This window comes from Copidosoma floridanum, unplaced genomic scaffold, assembly GCF_036245765.1.
Source record: "Copidosoma floridanum isolate Cflo_tuat_1 unplaced genomic scaffold, Cflo_Japanese_pri ptg000028l, whole genome shotgun sequence".
In the NCBI taxonomy this organism is placed as follows: Eukaryota; Metazoa; Arthropoda; class Insecta; order Hymenoptera; family Encyrtidae; genus Copidosoma; species Copidosoma floridanum.
Window position 1 is genome coordinate 5,375,996 of NW_028321905.1, and position 20,384 is coordinate 5,396,379.

General features: G+C 31.9%; 1 long non-coding RNA gene across 1 annotated transcript in view; it reads right to left on the bottom strand.

The window, feature by feature from the left end:
• Positions 1-330: 330 nt before the first annotated feature.
• Positions 331-20,384, bottom strand: part of LOC106645209 (cytochrome c oxidase subunit 7C, mitochondrial) — a 91,281-nt gene continuing 71,227 nt past the window's right edge. Inside the window, exon 3 of the long non-coding RNA XR_016293312.1 lies at positions 331-506. This is a non-coding gene — a long non-coding RNA (cytochrome c oxidase subunit 7C, mitochondrial). The remainder of the gene's footprint in view (positions 507-20,384) is intronic.

Here is a 20,384-nt window from a genome sequence, read left to right on the forward strand (position 1 = left end):
GAGAAACTAAAGTATTAAACTGATTCAAAACTTGGGAGGTTGGTGCGCGTATCACGCAGGGCGGCAAAGCCCCTCTAATATACATATATATTCTATTTCTTTCCAGTAAATTTTCCAAGACTTTGTTTACAAGTAGTATTGAAGCAATTTTTTTTTTTTATGATAAAAAGACCTTGAAGATACACTTGTATTGTTGTGAGATTTGACAAAATAGATATTCACCCAACTCTTTATATTAAAGTTTTATTGTTCACTTACTTAATACTCTACCTTTAGTTCTTATTTTAGCAGTAACTTGACACAGAAATCATTTATAATTCATTTTAAAACTCAACTATGTGAAATAACTTTATTAAGAATCATGTATAATTTTATAATTTGTGGTTACATTTGAGATTTTTAAGAAATATTCTGTTTATTTTAGTTCTATTCCTCTCATTTTTATTCTCAAGTTTAAGTAGATCATTGAATTTGTAGGATAGCTGATGATTGCAGAAAACCTTTACCTGTAAAAAAAAAATTTCCTTATCAATAAAAATTATATTTAATTATTAGATTAGATTAGGTAATGAGTGTACTATTAATACATTGAAATAAATAACTTTAGTGTTTGTCGTAAACATGAACTGTATTTTCACTCATAATTGAGTTTCATCATTGTGCAATGTCGCACTCAAAATGACAGCTAAAATAAATAACTAAAATAGAGCGCTGATGACTGTCTCACGGTTAGTACACCTTAGTAAAATTACATTCACAATTTGCCGATGACTGTCAGTACATAACAAAGTCAAAACCAAATTGTTAACTGGGGACATCAGGGAGCTTAAAATCAAGTAAGGGCTAGCTTAACATCAAGCTAGCATAACCACGGGAGTTCGACAACGTAGGAGCATAAGCCCAACGACATGCTGTACACTTATGACTGACAGTTTACAAATCTGTAATATCACCTGTTATGAGAATTTTTACGGAATTTGACGAAATTTTACTATTTCCTGGGGCCGTTGGAACTGAAATTGTTTTTTTTACAACCCCCAGGATAACAAACCCACTGCTGGCAATGTTTGCACACAACATTTTTTGCAGGAATTCTTAATGCACTCACTTTGCAAGAGTACGAGAGAGAAGGACTGGAGAGACTGACTGGCTATCTGACCTTAACTTCTCTCCCTACTTAAGTAAGCTTTGGTGAACATTTATAGACATTTCTAAAATTAGTTTTTTTTAGTGAGCACATCGTCTTTTTTTTTAAATCGTGTTTGCTGGCTGAACGTGGGTTTAACTATGTTATATAATATATTTACGTGACTGCTGCCATAGTGTATGTAGTATACGGGAATAAAATTTACTAAAGTGCATATGTGTAAGCATCATAATTTTTTTTTACACTACATCAAATATCTTAATGCTTAAGAATAATGAAGAGTTTGTAAGGTCTTTATTGCAGTCTACATATGTATCTCCAAGTTCTACTTACAGTCTAAATTTAAATATTACATTTGTATGTAATACCAGCAGTGAGTTGTATAGTTACAGTTGCTGCTGTTGCCACTTACTTATGTTTAGATTTTAGAGGTTAATTATGGAATTTTATATCGGGGTATTCTGTCTCTTTGTAGTTTTGTAGGGCTATTAGCGATGACTTTAACAGTTTCTTTATTTACTTACCACTTGGGTTTAAAAAATATGTAAATATGATCATATCATGACGTACGATTGCACGAATGTATTTAAGACTTAATGTATGGAACAATTAATAAAAACAAAAAAGTGAATGCACCTCAAATTGTATACTTATTAATATTTATTTGAAGTAATACCTATATTTAACGTTTTGGATACTCAATATTTATAAGTATAACATCGATCTGTTTAACCTCCTGGGCGGTGTGGAAAAAATAGATCACTATATACAGCTGAGTGATTGTTTAAAATAAGGAGTAGGAGCTGCCTATGCACACTGTTAGGTACAGCTAGTGGTAGCTTAATCAGTACTTTATCTATAGGCTATTATACAAACACATGAATGAGACTGCGACTAGATACACTTGTATTCCACAAAATTTATTTAGCCTCCCCATTGTTTCCTGACCTACTTTCCCTACTTGAAATATTTATAAAACCTAGTTTTAAAGTAGATTTTCACCCTTCCCAAGAAGTTTTGCTTACACACGGAGAGAGCTCTGATGCTATGGTAGTATGCGTATCTACATACTACTGGAGTACAGTGCGTAAGTGCTTAAGTAGCACCCTTGAGGCGCTGCAGAAGTATCGAATCTCAAGTACTATGGCTCACGAGCAAACGTAGTATACGTCGTCTGTACTACGCCACTATACCGTTAATAGTAAGTTTGCAAGTTATTGTTATAACTTTAGGATCATTAAAACAATGCCCATGCTGATGAGGTTTATTCAATGGAACGTATTAGAAAATGTTTTTTGTTAGCAAAATTAACCTATACCAAAAATAATAGACTCGTATCATTGTATTTTTTTCCTTGAGTAAACTATTAAGCACAAATCTTAACTTGGTTGAAGATGTTTAGTAAGTTTGTTACAATAACTCAGCACGTTGACTTTAGAAACTGTTACATATTTTTATACCGATACCTATCGCCACCATTCCATCGAAATGTTTATGTTAATGTATCTTACAAAATTTTTGAGATTTAAAAGTATGCAAACAAAAAATCTTAGTTACTTTGATTATCGTAGTTATCATTTTTGTATTGGGTTTATAAGAGTTTTTTATGGTAAAAGAAATAATACTAGACAACAAAGGACTTTTCAATCAGTTCTAACATATTTGTGTAAAAAAGTAAAAATGTACGGTCTTACAATGCTTCTTTTGGATAATCTTAGCATATCGGAGGTCTGAATTTTTTCTTTCACTTACTATCGTTCACAACAAAATATTTAAGCTTACAAATTCAACATTACAACGTCTCTTCAAAAAAAAAATCTGATATAAAAATACAAATGAAGATCTTAAAAAAGCAGTACTTATGCAACTACGTGTTGCATTTGCAATTCGGTCTTAAAGGTTATGCCGCCAAATAACGGTATAGTGGCGTAGTACAGACGACGTATACTACGTTTGTCCGTGAGCCATACCAATTTGGTATTAGTCCCGAGTTAACTTAGTACATGAGATTCGATACTTCTGCAGCGCCTTAAGGGTGCTACTGTAGTATAAAGCAGAAGCTTTAGTAGTGGGTTGCACGATCTACAGTTGTATACAGGTCTTTATACTACCGTAGCAGACTCTCGATACTACCGTTGCGTTCTACGGGCGCTACTGTATTATGTAACGCACTGTACTCCGGTAGTATACAGATACGCATACTACTATAGCATCAGAGCTCTCTCCGTGCATAGGAAGAAGAAGTAATCTAAAAGTTGACTAAATAGGTGGCTATCTTCAAAACGCCAGTAAGCCGGCGTTTATTTTTATAAATCGATCTAAAATGCAATTCACGATATTTTAACCCAAAAATGATTTTTCTGTATCGCAAAAAAGGAGGCTATATCAATTAGTTGGTTAATATTTCTAAATTTTTTTGATTTTTATGTGTTTAATATTTCATTAATAAATTTAACAACTATTTTTTAAAATATGAAAAAAGAGTTTAAAGTAAATAACGTAATTAAAAAAATCATACACATAATTTATTTTGATCATTATAAAAGCGTTAATTGAGTTGATTAAAAAATATATCACAATTGGTTTATTATAACTTAAATATTTCTTTCCAAACAACATTTCAAATTTATTCTTTAGTTTCAGATTCTGTTTGATTGATGTTATTTGATTTTTTAAGATTTAATCCAACTCTATCGGAACTTTAACCGTGCAATTAATTTATGGTTTTTGAAAATGCCATCACTAAAGAAAATTGATTTTTGTAAAAAAAATAGTAAAGAAGAGGTATTTTCTGTACTTAGAGATATTTTAATAAAACAGTATTTCTATTTTTTCTATTTAGTAACGATTTCTGTTAACACTATTTTTCTTTAAGAGGTTGGCGCCCGTGGCACACTTTTCTATAAATATATATATATATTTGGGTGTGTGTGTGTGTGTGTTTCAGGTCACCAGGACAGTTCACTGGCCTAACGATCACCACCGAGGCCACTCATTTACCACCTTGAATAGCACAAGCGATAACTAATAGTAAGAGTGTCAATTTTGTGGTAAGGACAAACTAGGTAACCAGTTTTTTAGAAGTAAAAATTAAGTTCAAAAGCTGAAATGAGTACATGGCTAGTAAACAAGTAAAATTAAGTCTAGATAAAGATATAAAAGATTTGAGAAAAAGAAACGTGAAGATAACAAGAGAAGTACTCATACTAAAGAAATTTCTGGAAGAGCATTACACATGATTAATCAAGAAAAATAAAATAAGTTAAAAGTAATAAAATAAATAAAGAATAATAAAAGAAGATAAAAAACTTTTAAGAAATAGCAGAATTTTGTTGAGTTTGAGCGAACAGTAAATGGAATTGAGGCTGCTGAAAGAAAAATAACTGAAACTGAAAAAATGAGATCCATCAAACTTTCAATAAGGTGCTCAAACCAAAGACATGCAGCGAGGAAAAGGTAGCTACAGAGGTAACAGCAGGGGCAGAAGTACATACAAGGAAAATAGCAGAGGCAGAGGCTACAGCAACAAGCGAAGAAAATCAACAATAAAAGCAAGACTCGGAATATGCATGGAGCGTGCAAATCGAGTACGATAAGAGAGAATCAAATAACCGTTCAATACGTAACAAAATAAATTAATTACTCGACAGTGATAGTACCGACCTTATTATATGAACATAATGTCGTAAAACATCGTATAAAGAAACGTGTAATGACCATACGATATGGATACGATTGTTTTTCTTCTTTAAATATTGCATATAAATTCACAAACATAATTGTATCCACGGACGTTCTAATTCAAGTACGTGAAAAAGTACTTGCCAGTTCATCAACAGACTTTACAACTTACTTATGCACGATTTCTTTATATTAGTAACTACATTATCAAAATTTATAATAGATGTAACTGTAGAATAAAATAATTGAAAGACTTGAAAATTAATCATGCAACAGTACGTTTAGATAATAAATATGGTCAGCAAATACCATATTAAAATGCAGATTATCATTGGATAACCTTCAAGTATAGAGAATAAATGAAACATTAGTTTGATATCCACATCATACAACGTAATTTGAAAAATGAAAATAGTTATAAGCAAACTTAGTGCAGGTACCAAACAAATTTTGCCATAAAACTCCCACTGGCTAGGTTTATACTTTTTTTAAAAGTGTTGTTTGTGGGTATTTAAAAGGAAAAATAAAGAAACATTTGAAGTAAGGCTAGCAGTCAGAGGTTTTCAACAAACAGAGCACGTAAAAAATGTATATTCGCTTGTTAGTAAGATGCAAACATAAAAAATATTGTTATCTTATTGTTGTAAAAACAATTTATTCATCAAACAAATTAATGTTGAAACAGCGTTTTTAAATTATCAAATAAAGTAATCACAATTTTGGTTTGTATGTAAAAATAAAATCAAGTTAAATACACATTTTAATTTTTGTTGACGATTTTTTAATATGCAGTTAAGATTTCAATAAAATAAAATAAACAAAATCGAAACTCAAGAAAAAATTTGTAATTAAAGATATAGGTGAAGTAAAAGATTATATTAGGATTGAAATTGATTACCATGAAGAAAAAAACAATAAAATTAAATCAACAAAAGTATGTTCAGTCACTAGCAATAAAATGTAATGTAAGAAATGTAAGATTACATGATAGTCCTATGGAAACGAATTTAAAAATTGAAAAATGTAATAGTTGCAAGTAACAAATACAGTATAATAATTTAATAAGAGAACTAAAATCTCAGTCCCGAACTAAGTCTTACATTTGCTTAAAATTCATTAATCACCAAATTAAGTATTATTTTCGCTAAGAAGACAAAACAGAACTCACTCTCCAACCTTTATAGTTACTTTAGAGCACTTAATGGAAGGGCAAGAATTGATTGTTCTCATTCTTGGATTCAGTAGTACGAATTGATGTTGTAAGATGAGTGTTTTAAATAAGATTGTTTTTAAATTGCACGTGTAGTTCGAGTTTTGTAAACTGCATTTATGGATTTTTTCCTTTAGTTTACGGGTTAAAATAGCTATACTTTATCATTTCATATTATAATAATAAAACAGAGAAACAACCTTACATTTGACTCAGTGCATAAGAACATCGGTATATATATTTTTTTCTTTTTTTAAAATCAGTAAAAAAATTGTGTTTCTTCCAGTTTTTTTTTTATTAATATTTTATCTTTGGTGTATAAATCGGTACATACTATCTACAAAACGATTATAAAACTTTTTTTTATTTATAAAATGAGACACTTTGCGATATTTTATATGCCAATTTTGACTCCCAAATAGTGTTTAAAGTTGAAAAAAGGTAATTGTTCGACATTTCATAATAGAAAAAAAAAACATCTGCAAACTTAGAAACTTCAAAAATTATTTTCATCACTGATATAAATTAAAGTACCAAATTTTAAGACAACAGCTTTTTTACTTTTCAAGTTTTTAGCGAACATTTTTTGTTTTGAAGCTTAATTGTATGACATATCACGTAACATACTTAATATTTATTACTTCAAAATACAGAGTCCCGTTCTAAAATTGTTAAAGAGAATGCTCAGCGATCTTCAAACGTTGAGCTGTGTAAACTTGTTTATGCAATCGCGTGACGTATAACTTACTTTTTTTGAAACAAGCTACCGTCGCAAAACTCGAACTACACGTGCAATCTCAAAACAATCTTATAAAGCGCTCATCTTACAACATTAATACGTACTACTAAAATTTTTTTTATGGTTAATCGGGCCGAATGCTATGATTCAGTATAATTTTTAGGTGGCTGATTACAAATCTGATGTCAGATTACACGGATGGCATCACGTGTTTCGTGGAGCGTATACCATTTTTATACGGAAATTTAACTTTTTAGCATAAAAACGGCAATATAAGTATTTATCATCAAAACCGTCTTAGAAGAGCTATTTTTGGTCAATTATTAAATATTCGACGTCAGGTTACCCAAATTATGTCTCGTAATCAGTAAATTACGCCATTTTTGGCTAAAAATGCAACTTTTTGTCAAAAAATCTGTTCTGTTCTGTAGGAGATATTTTTAGTCCCTTAGTACAAATTCAACATCAGATGCAACATATTATGCTACATATTCTTGAATGTTTTCATTTTTTTACACTGATTGTTATATTTTCTGGATTCATAAATGTAATTGGTATTCATAACACTGATTTTTGTGTGAAAACAATTAATTTTCAACTGTAAGACACGAATTTTTTTCATTTAAATTATTTATGCAAAAAATATAAATACACGTTGGAAAATTTACATTTAGGCAATTATATTAAGGGATTAGAAGTTTTTAGATACTAGGCTCAGAAAAAAAAAATTATTGTTCAGTTATTAGCTAAATATGAAACGATTTACAAAATACGCGATGTAATCCGTTAAATCTGACCTCAGATTTGTTATCAGGGACCTATGCTACCCTTTGGAGCACAGTTTAAATTATAAATACTTAGTATGCCGTTTAACGCCAAAAATTAAATTTCCAACTGAAAGTGGTACAACTTTCGGAATACAAGACGTAACACGTGTAATCTGATGTCAGATTCATGATCAGGGACCACAAATTCTTCTTACAGCATCGTTTAAACGACAAATACTTAATTTTCTGTTTTTGTGCTCAAAAATTGGATTTCTGGCAAAAAATGGCATGGTTTACAGATAACGTGATACAATTCATGTAATCTGACATCGGATTCTTAATCAGCCTGCAAAAATACATTCTAGAAGACAATATTAGGCCCCAGTAAGCATTTAAAAAAATCTTGTAGTTATTTCTTAGGTAGGGACAGTTGTTGAGGCATTCATAGATGCCCGCAGCTAGAGCTCAACGCCTCCTCATCACAAGATTAAGTTGGCTGAATGTTTCTCGGGGTCCTACGTTTCACAGACTTTCTTTTAAATCGATGCTATTTTCCAACTTCTCCATGCATTCTAGCTTATTAACTGAACTTTTAAGCAGTCAATTCTATAGTTATTTCGTACAATACATTTCTTAATAATTAAATATATTTGCGATATTAATATTGAGTGCTGTACATAATTACAAAGTGATAGATATTTTTATTTGTATTCATAAAGAAGGTTATCGATTGTTTTGCTAATTATAGAAAGAAATATCTTGTAATAAGTACTAATTCCATAAATTACCACATAAAAATAGAATTCTAGTTCATTAAAAAAGAATCATTCCAAAAGAGAGATTGATGCCACCCGAGATGTGCTCGCAGTCAATATAAAAATCCCACTCTTGGAACTACAATACAAAATAAAAAATATATCTCATTATTTGGGATGGAGCTTCAACGCACGAACAAAGCCTTCGAAATCTTTGATTAAAGTTGATATGAATAATGCAACAATAATAAACCATTTGGAAACAAACAAATTGATTTAGGTAGTGATTTGAAAACAAAATCTTCTGACGTTAAATATGGTAATAAAAGTGGAGGAATATTAGAAACAATAACATTTTTATATTCATGGCCATTATGTGAGACAGTGAAATTAAAAAATAGACGGTGTTTGAGTAACGTTCAATTTTTTTAAATATTATTAAAAATAGAGAATATAAATCATACATTGTCAAAAAAGTAAGTAACAGATAATGTAAGTTTAAAACTATCGGATAGCAACATACAGTTTAATTAAAATGGAGCAACTTTTATAATAGAAAAAACATAAAAAATTTTGAAATAATACAATTTTGCATTTTTTTTTAAGAGAAATTATTACTTATTATAGTATAGATGAATAGACTTATAAAAATGTTGATTAAATTGATGTTAATACTTATAATTGTTTCTTACCACAAACTTAACAAATTATTTGTCTTTTAGTTTTATGAAGTCTTCTATTTTTTCTTAACTGGAGTATAAGTGGTGGTAATCAGTAATTCAAGTAAGGTAGATGGGTTAGGGGGCATTCACAATTTGTATAAGGCGTTTTTGGAAAATTTTGGACCTTTTTTTCCTTGGTTAAATGTGGTAAGATGTGGCTGTACTCTTTCCCCGAGTCAAATCTTACGTGAGATGTTGGGAGTACAGGTTTTACCCTAGGACTATACATTTTTTATGCAATTAAGAAAGCCTTTCCTGTTCTGAAAATTAACACATCATTTATAATGAACAAGATGCGTAGTATATGAAAAAAATAAAACGATTATTTTTGTACAGCAAAATATAGCTATCATTCATGTAAATAAATTAAAAAATAACAAGTACACCAACATTTTAATGTGTTTAAAAAAAAAAAAAATACTTTATTCAATTAAAAATACATTGTTGAAACTTTGCAAGACGAGCAATTCAAGAACTGCTGCTATGTTTATTCTAAATCAATCCATAAATAATGGTGAGTCTCTTCTAGAAAGCTGATTGGGCATAAATATTCGTCATATTATTTAACAATCATGCAACACAGCAATATGACTTTAGTATCGTATCAATAGAATATTCACAGTTTTATAATAATACATGACATAACGTATTTTTACATTAAAATGTCTTAAATTTGTTTAAAATTGTACGAATAATTTTATTAAAAATTATGTTTCATACAATTGAAATGTTTGCTCCGAGAATGACTGCAGCACCTTCCACTCGTGATCAAAGCTGGGATTCTGAAAGTACTGAAACGTATTTTTTAGAATCTTATATTAGGATGTTAAACTCAAGTAAAAAGAACCTGTTAGACGTTTTTTTCGGAAACACTATATAATTAATAAAATGATTAAAAAATTTTTTTTTTAATTTTATCTTTTCGTGTATTCTCTGTGAATAGAAACGAGGCAAAAAATTATCCTAAAAATTTCGTCGTGGATTGGCACACGGGAGACCGTGGTTCGATTTCCGGCCAGTGCGACTTTTCGGGCAAGTACCTCTGTGATTTTTTACATATGCTTTTTACACATTATTGTCTCTTTACCGTTACACATAATGAAGACTGATTGAAGCTACCATTATCGGTCTTTTATCCATAGTATCTTAAATCTTTATGATCACTAAACCACCATCAATCTTACTGATTTTTAGTAGAATCATCTACAGTCAAATCATGTTGCTAACAAATAAATTTTTTGCAACTGCTTTTACAGCAAATTCTGATAAAAATTTGTCCAGCGACACACTACATTAAGACGTCGACTTTTTAACCAAGTCAGTCATTCACCGGTAGACATCACGAGTGGAGTTGTTCATCACAAGGCTGGGAACCAATCAGATACTGTAACAGCCAGCCAGAGACGACAAACTTAAGGTATTCAATCAGTCACGTTGCTGAAAACTTCGATCAAGAAAGAGTTTAGCCCACTGGTTCTTCGAAGGACCATCTAACGTCCAATTACTTGACTAATAAATAGATAACAACTTAAGAAAGTGTGAAAAAAACAGCTTTTTTAGGTATCACAGAATTTTTCACCAGTGTCTTAGAGTTGCAAGAGGGCGAATTGGAAAGAAAACTTTAAATGCTTTAAATGTATAAAATTTTAGGTATCAAGAAACTGACGCAGAACATTTATTCAGATTGAAAGAGCAACGTTATATTCGCCGAATTAATAATTAATCTATAAAGTTACAGATACACTTATAGATTCCACAGTACAGATCAACTGTGAGTTAAAATTCTGAAATTAATTACGTGAATCTTTCAGCTATTTAATACGCAGAATAAAAATAAATTATGAACTCGTATTCATTGTGCCGCTAAAAAATGGAGACATGAGGCTCCAGAACGTTGTTGCTTTAATGGTAAAGTTTTATGATGAAAAAAAAATCTATGTCATACATTCATTATCGGTACTGAAATTCAACAGCTTTTACAAGCAGCCTTTTTCGTATGTCATAACGTGTAAAAGTGCAAATCAACGGCCTTTTTTGGGACCAAAAACTGCTTTATACCCCAGGAAACGTACGGTACTTTTTATCTCCATTTTTTTAAAAACTTTTTTACAGCATATTATTTCATCACAGTTACATGAATTCTGAACAAAAGTTTCTTTAAATAAAATTTTTCCATCACAAGACGTATCAAAAATAGATAAAAAATTTTGTTATGTTGACACCTTTAAAATATTTTACATTACGTGTTTACTCATAGAAATGATTGTAAAAATTATTTTCTTAAAAAAATTAATTAATAAGATAAATATTTTGTGGATAAATTAAACAAATAACAAATAAATATTTGCATTATAAATATGTTAAGAACCATAAAATTACAAGAAGTAATCGAGTTTTGAATAAAGACATAGCAACATTTTTGATCAAATTATATTCAGGTAACCTCCCCCCCGCTCCTCCTCAGATCCCCCTCGCTCCCGCCCGATAAATACTTATTAATAGAATAGTTAACCATCTAAAATGTTAAAAAATAAATGTAATTTAGTACCTAAGTCATACCTCGTTTTTAGGATTTTTCACGTCATAGGTCCCCCGCTGTCTATTCTCTCCCCCTTACTCACTATACGTTTCTGAAGTACCATTATTTGTTCAACTTGATTGAACATTTACATTCAAAATCTCTTTCTGGTCCATGTGTACTTTACCCAAATATAAAATTTTTGATTAACTGAGGACTTTATTTGCAAAGAGACAGAATTCAGGAGCAGGTATAGTTAAATAGACAAACGCAATTAAGCTTTTAAAACAATAATACAATTTGTTAGCTTAATGTTGTGACATTTTATGTGTCGTTTTAACCCATCTGTTCTTTTAAAACCTTTCCACATTTTTAACATATGAGGCATTTCACGTCAAATCGCACAGGCTGCGCGCGAGACCACTTTTCATGCTTTAATTACAGTACCAAATTATTGAGGAAGATAAATCGGAGTAAGCATTTCCGACGTATTTTAACCTTAGCTTTTCAATGAAATTATTAAAATTACAAAAAAAGTCAACATAACCTCAAAAAAATATAAAACATGTTATATCTTCAAAAGGGTGTCTCGAATCTTTTTTTTTATTATCTGAAACGAAAGAGGAGGTTTTTTTACGTTGGTATAGTGATTTTCAGAGTGTCCACTATGATATTATTCGAGAAATCTAACGTCAAAGTCTATGCTCTCGTGCCACCGCGACGGACGGCCTGGCCAGTGGGGCGCGGTGCGGCGCTGCATGCGTGCTATATATAGCAATTTGTGATCCACCGAACCGAGAAGTCTGCTTCTTTAGCCTTAAATTATTAGTTGATGTTAATACAGTATTATTTTTTACAATAATTATTTAGACATATCAATAATAGTGTTGATATCAGGCGCGGTTCTCCTCCTCTGAGTTCATTTACAGCAGCAAAATTTTATTACTCTATTAATCGTGATAAAGGTTACGGCATCAAATAATTCTGAGATTTGTTTGCTTGAATAATGTATTTTGTGAATTTGCTATTCTTTGTGGAGTTTATTAAATTTTGAAAAAATTTGGTAAGTACAACTGAAGGTTCAGAAGTTGTCTTTTTAATAAAAAGTAAGGGTAAAATGATACCAGGAACTCTTCGATATCACGCATTTATCCCTCTTGATGAAAACACATTTAAGCTGCGTCATACATCTTTAAGTTCAATATTTCAAACATTTCCGAAAATTTCCAATCCAAAAATTAAAAAATCTACTTTCAAGAAAACTGCAAAGGTAAAGAAAAATATTTAATTGTTTTTATACGATACAATAATATATTGCATAATGTACAGTATTAAAGTTTAAATTAAAGTTTAAATAAATACAAATTGTTTATTATTATGTAAACATGTCAATACTTTATTTTATTATAAAACATTTATTAGGAATATTGCGTTGTTTTCAAACGTAAGATATGGTACGAATGCGGCGAACGTCCACCGCCAGGCCGTCCGTCGCGGCGGCACGAGAGCATAGACTTTGACGTTAGATTTCTCGAATAATATAATAGTGAACACTCTGAAAATCACTATTCCAACGTAAAAAAAACCTCCTCTTTCGTTTTGGATAATAAAAAAAAAGATTCGATACACCCTTTTGAAGATATAACATGTTTTATATTTTTTTGAGGTTATGTTGACTTTTTTTTGTAATTTTAATAATTTCATTGAAAAGCTGAGGTTAAAATACGTCGGAAATGCTTACTCCGATTTATCTTCCTCAATAATTTGATACTGTAATCAAAGCATGAAAAGTGGTCTCGCGCGCAGCATGTGCGATTTGACGTGAAATGCCTCATATTTGTTTTTCATGGTTTTTATGAATTAACATACGTCTGTTTAAATGTGACGATCTTCAAAGTTATATATTTTTGAATTACTGAAAAATTTCTTGCGAAACAATATTTTCAATTTTTAATTTTTTCTCGGATTCCAATTTAAATGAAAATTTTTTTTTGATTCTTATATCTTGATAAAGCAACGTATAATTGTCCGTGAGGGTTTTTTAATATACAATCCTAAAGAATCAAAACTCTGTCCTTGTGATTAGTTAATAAATATAGAAAATGCTAATACAAAGGGAAACTGTTATATATATAAGACGAAAGGTAATGATGATGAGGTGCTAGTATTTAATGTTATTCTAGGAATATAAACTTTGCTTCCTTTTTTTTCTCTCGTTATTATTTCTGCTTCTGTATTATACTTAAAAAATTTTGTTATTTATAATCTTGTGCCATTACAAAGACCGTTTGAAATACTTAAGGTTCTTATTAACACTACTATAGCATTTATTATTAATTTTAAATGGTGCTGTTAAAGACCTTCTGTGATATGATTTAAAAATTCTTTTAGAAAATTAATATGTATGTTATCATATGTTTTATCAACTCCTTTGTAAGTCACGTATTCTGCTGTTGTGAACTAATCATCAGCCTGCATTGATAAATGCACGAGTAATGTCATTATTTTGTCTACTATATATATATATATGCACCAGTGGAGCTAACGCCCCCCTGCACGCTCCACGCGCCAACCCCCCACTAACAGATTGAGTAGACAAAATAACGACATTACTTGTGCATTTATCAATGCAGGCTGATGATTAGTTCACAACAGCAGAATACGTGACTTACAAAGGAGTTGATAAAACATATGATAACATACATATTAATTTACCAATAGAATTTTTAAATAAAATCGGAGAAGGTCTTTCACAGCACAAATTAAAATTAAAAGTAAATGCTATAGTAGTGTTAATAAGAACTTTAAGTATATTAGACGGTCTTTGTAATGGCACAAGATTAAAAATAACAAAATTTGTTAAGTATAATACAGAAGCAGAAATAATAACGAGAGAAAAAAAAGGAAGCAAAGTTTATATTACTAGAATAACATTGAATACTGGAACCTTATCATCATTACCTTTCATCTTATATATAAATGTTTTCCTTTGTGTAAACATTTTTTATATTTATCAACAAATCACAATAACAGAGTTTTGATTTTTTAGGATTGTATATTAAAAAACCTTTATTTCTCACGGACAATTATACGTTGCTTTATCAAGATGTAAGAATGAAAAAAGAACTTTTATTTAAATTTGATTCCGAGAATAAATCAAAAATTGAAAATATTGTTTCGCAAGAAATTTTTCAGTAATTCAAAAATATGTAACTTTGAAGATCGTCACATTTAAACAGACGTATGTTAATTCATAAAAACCATGAAAAACAAATATGTTAAAAATGTGGAAAGGGTTTTAAAAGAACAGATGGGTTAAAACGACACATAAAATGTCACAATATTGAGCTAACAGAATGAATTATTGTTTTAAAAGCTTAATTGTGTTTGTCTATTAAATTATACCTCCTCCTTAATTCTGTTTTTTTGTTAATAAAGCTTTAAGGTAATCAAGAATTTTATACTTGGGTGAAGTAAACATGGACCAGAAAGAGATTTGAAATGTAAAAGTTCAATCAAGTTGAACAAATAATGGTACTTCAGAAACGTATAGTGAGTAAGGGGGAGCGAATAGACAGAGGGAGACCCTAAAATAAAATTTAAAAACCCTAAAAACGAGGTATGGCTTGGGTACTGAATTACGTTTATTATTTAATATTTATGATGGTAAAACATTCTATAAATAAGTATTTTTGGGGGGAGGTGGAGGGGGAGCGAGGGGGAGCTGAAGGGAAGCGTGGGGAGGTTACTTGAATATAATTTGATCAAAAGTGACGTTAAAACAAGCAAATAACTGCGTAAATCGTGGGGGAGCTGACGGGGAGCTGAGGGGGGGGGCTGAGACTTACTTTTGTCAATGCAACTATATAATATAGGGAGATATATATATTTATATGATTATGCAGACGTGACTTATGTGGAGACTTACATGTATGTAAGGGTAATTATGAGGACAAAAGTGGAATCATGCAGACGTCCGCACATTTCTGCCATGTTATTAATATATATTTTAGAAGCACTTGAAGTCCGCATAAGTCACTTTTTATGAATACATATATATATATACACACACACACACTAGCAGCCTCCCCCCGTCTCGGCTTCGCCCGAGACTCACTAGATGAAAGACCGTACTGTGTTTACATGTAATGAGAAATGCTTTTAGTTAAAAATTTTACATTTATTTCTCACACTTCTTAAAACAAAAATCTTCTTACTAAAAATGTATTTGTTCAGAATCCATACAGTTTATTTGGTGAGGTAAGAAGCAGTAAAACGTGAAAAAATATACTTATGCTGAGAAGTACCGTGCATTTCTTATGCCATAAAATAATCGTTGGCCTTAAAAGGCTGTTGATTTGCAGTTTCTCCCGTATAATCTATAAACAGGGCAATTTTTTAAGGCTGTATAGGTGTAAAACTCACAAAAAATGTATAAGAAAAAAAAATTTTTCTCTTATCTCACAACTTTATCACCATCGCAACAAAGTCCTGGAGCTTGATCTCAAGGTTTTATCGCAACAAAAATACACAAACATATTCTATACTGTAAGAAATGCTGTAGTAAAATCACTATGCTCAGCATAGGTAAAGTAAAGACCAATGCTCAGCATAGGGATTTTACTATAGGTTCGTAAAACGTTTCTCCTGGATGGTAAAATTAAATGTCAAGATAGTCATTTCCAGCGAAGCCGAAATATTCAGAAATTTTTTGCGATCGCGTAGTAATTTTACTATTTCAAGCGTAAAAGTCATATCTTGGATATGAGAAGCACTATCGTACTGTTCATGGTTTAATTTTCACTAAAAGGGTTATGTTATTATTTCTTTACATTACAGACACATCTTCATACATAACTGAGAAACGTGATGATTTGTAGAGATCCGAAATATTTAGCTATTTGTCTACTAAGGTGTATACCCACGATGTCATGAAATGATACATAACCTGAAAAAAGTTTACTTTCCAGAATGCTATCGCTGTGTATACAATATACCTAATACTTACTGATTACGAATTTGTAAGAGCACTGATGATAAATTTACTTTTAATCCTTATCACAATTATAGATTATAGCGCGAGAGCGCGAAGCACGAACCGTAAATTAGGTAGAAATATACATGTAAATTAATATAGTCAATGCGAGATTCCCTTACCCCCATTAAGAGTAATAGCTGCATGTAACTTTAATACTAGATATTACTTTTACTATCTCGTGTAATTTGGATCACTGTACTTTTACCATCGGAGCGCAATATTACTATCATCTCGTATTTTTCCGAGGGATGTTCAACGTATTTTCACTATCAGAACGTAGAATCTCCGTTGTCTTGTAATTTTAATAGCCGATTGTATTTATCATGCAGCTAGTAAAATTATTATGCTGAGCATAGGTCTCACTGTTATCTATGCTGAGTATATTAATTTTAATAGCGGATAGTAATATCAATACATTGCTAGTGAAATTACGATGCTCAAGACATAGTTTTCTCTATCGGATATCATAATCACTGTGCTCAGGATAGTAAAAAAGTTACTATCCGCTAGTGATTTTACTACAGCATTTTTTACAGTGTACCTATTTAAAAATCTGAAAGATTCAAGAGATTATTATGAGGGTTATAGTAAAAAGCTGATCTCTTACTTAATAAATTCTTTAGTTATCGATTCTCATACTGCTGTAATCTCAATAAATATTCAGCGTCATTTTCTTAACGCCTAAAATTTTATTCATGAGATGCATTTGAAGTTTTGTTTCCAATTTTACATTTCGCGTCTTTTGGCATAGTTAACACTTTTGTAAGCCCTAAAGTATATTTTTTCAACTTTATTAGGTTGGAATATATTTTTTGGCCAGGTACTTCGACGTCCGATGACCCTAAAAAGGACTGGTGAGCATCTTAAGGAAACTTTTTCTTGACTCAGGTTTCCCGCAAACAAAATTACTTCTATACCTCAGGGTGAACATCCTCCTGGTAGAACATCAAAGACGTTGGTGTTTAAAGCACCTTTTTTTTTTTTTGCGGACTTAGTTGTTTTGGTGACCTAAGGCGGGAAAACCGGTTCGCGTAGCTTGCCCATTGGAGATGGTCTCGTTGGCTCAAGTTTACTTTTCCTTCATAGCTGTTAGGTTCTCCCAGCATGGACCTTGGAGAGGATCGGTAATTACTGGTTGAATGCCTAGAGTCAAGAAGGTAATATAGGGTCGCCGGTCACTGGGGTTCCCAGCTTTGCGACGAACTACTCCGCTCGTGATGTCTGCCAGTGAATGACTGACTCAGAATATCGCGTCTTTAGGTCGCTTCACTGATAACCAACCGCTCATCGTTAGTCAGGAAAGTGTGCTTGAAGAATACTTTCTCTGTAGGTATGCCGTTGGGACGATCACTATGGAGGCTGTTGTGGCCACCCGTACTCTTCAGGGCTGTCTTTTCTGGCTTGTATTTGAAGTAGAAAATTCTCTGACGGCACCAGGCCACATGGTTGAACGGCTACAAAACTCTGTGGCGTTTGAGCAGGTTGTGATCTGGCTAGCCACGTCTCTTGGTATTTCACCGTCTCCAGGGTTATCTTGGCGATCCAGGGTGAAAACCGATTTATTTTGCTTGCCCATGAAGTGAGAGTTTCAACGTTAGCCAGGATGCTCAGTTGCACGATTAACAACTCTGTTCTTGGTGTACTGCCAATGAACGATTACAATAATCGCGAACTCAATGGGGCATCTTATAACCAGTCTTCACTATCATGATTGCGGGTGGCTTCAATGTTACTTCAACGCCACTTAGCAGATCCTACTGAACTAAAGCACAAATCGAGCTTATTTTAGGAAGACTTTGAGCGTATTTATCGCTATTGTTATCAACAAAGTTTCTAGCTTAGCTTTCCGCTTTTGCGGTTAGCGGTTTTAACGGTTTGAGTGACTTTGCTTCATATATTAGTAAGATATATATTTTTCCCACACGCAAAATCACGAGGATCTTTAGATTAATCGCTAAGATAGCTCTCTTACCTCAAATATTGCAAGTCGTCGGTTCCAAACCGAACACGCCGCAGGACAAGTATTACTGCAACCAACCGTCGTTTCTAAATCAGCTCACGACGCTGTAGAAAATAAGCAAAATCTTTACTCACCCTAGTCGCTTCTACACGCTGCTGATTATGGAACCCGAGCAATGGAGGTCTAGGTTAAGGCCCGGTACATCAATCACAGGGATCACGGTGGGGGACCACACTGCCACACTCGTGACGCCTCGCACCTTCACACGAAATAACACCAAGATAAAAATAAAGTCACAACAGTCCACACTTTCCTTCACGCAAAAGACGGTACAATTTTCGCGATAGATGTTCGCAGTGTCTAATGCACACACGCACGTGCCCGCAGTGAAAGGCTCAATTATACGGAAGGTATCTTTACTTCCTTGGAGATAAAATCTGTGTTGGTCGATCCTGAAAAGGACGCACGGTACTCGATCGAACTCTCTGCTTCTGAACTACGTAATAGTGGCTGGTCAAAGTGCTACTATCTGGATGCTCTCGCTATGCCTGCTCGAATCACTCTCTCTCACACTTTTGCTTGCACGGTGAAACCAGATTCCGAATCGCCGTCCCGTAGCGCCTTCTAGCTTTAATCGTGCACGATATCAGTTTAAGTTGGCACGAAGTTCAAATTCATACAAAAATGCAAAAATAATTCGAACATACAGTAATATGCAAAATCCACTTCTCAAGGTCAGAACTCTGAAATCGTTGATATACTCTCGCGCATAAAGCGCCTATAGAAATATAACTTTGATAACTATAGAACAGAGACTCTTATTTTTTAGATTTGATTAATAATAAATTTTTAAATTTGCTTAATGATAAACGTGACGGAAATGAGAACTAGTCGTATAAAACAAATTGAAATGAGTACTGTTAATAATGGTCGCATATCCATCAATATTTTCAAAGCAGGAAACAGCTTTGTTAATAAATGTATGAAGGAACTAATAAAGATCCTAGTTATTGTGTTTAAGTTAAACAAATTGTTACACTAATCAACGAGAAAAAACTCCAGAACAAGATAATAGTTTATCTTGTAAAAAAGTCAATTTTTTTTAGATGAAATGCAATACTCAAAAGCAACGGCGTTAGCTTTTTTTTAGTTGGGGAGTCTTCTAACTGTAGTATGTAAATAAGGTACGAGCTACTCGTATTAGATAACCACTCAAGAAATTGAAATATTTGTTCGAATGATAATATTATTCAATAAGCTTAGGCAAAGTATTAAAACCATTGCTAGTAATTCTTTATATCCTATAGCTAATTTTTACGTGTTATGAAACTTCTGCCACTATCTTAAAATGATTGGTACAGTAGTTTTTGAGACGATTGCTAATACACAGAGAAATGCATTTTTTGTATAACAGTAAAATACTCATTGCAGTTAAAGAGATTTAATGATTTCTTACAAGAGGCAGAGTTAAGTGTAACGGGAGGTTCCTGCAACAAAAAAAGCTGTACTAGCCTAGCCTAAAAACGCCTACTCTCTGCTTTATGGAAAATACATTGTTGTATAGCTTTTACCAGTTGTTGATGTTCATAATTTTCACATGATTGTTGATTACACATTTGTATACATTCTAGAGACGATGCAACAGCATCTATTTGGATTTTTTTTATGCAAAGTTGCAAGTATGTACTAAGTTTACATTGCAAGTTTAGTATTAAAAAATGTTGAAAGACTTTGGAACTACGTATATAAAATGATGTTTTTCAATTTATATTTCATTACATCGGACAAAAAGTGCTAATACTAGTTAGAATTAATAATTAAATTCTTACTACCTTTTGTGTTGAGCA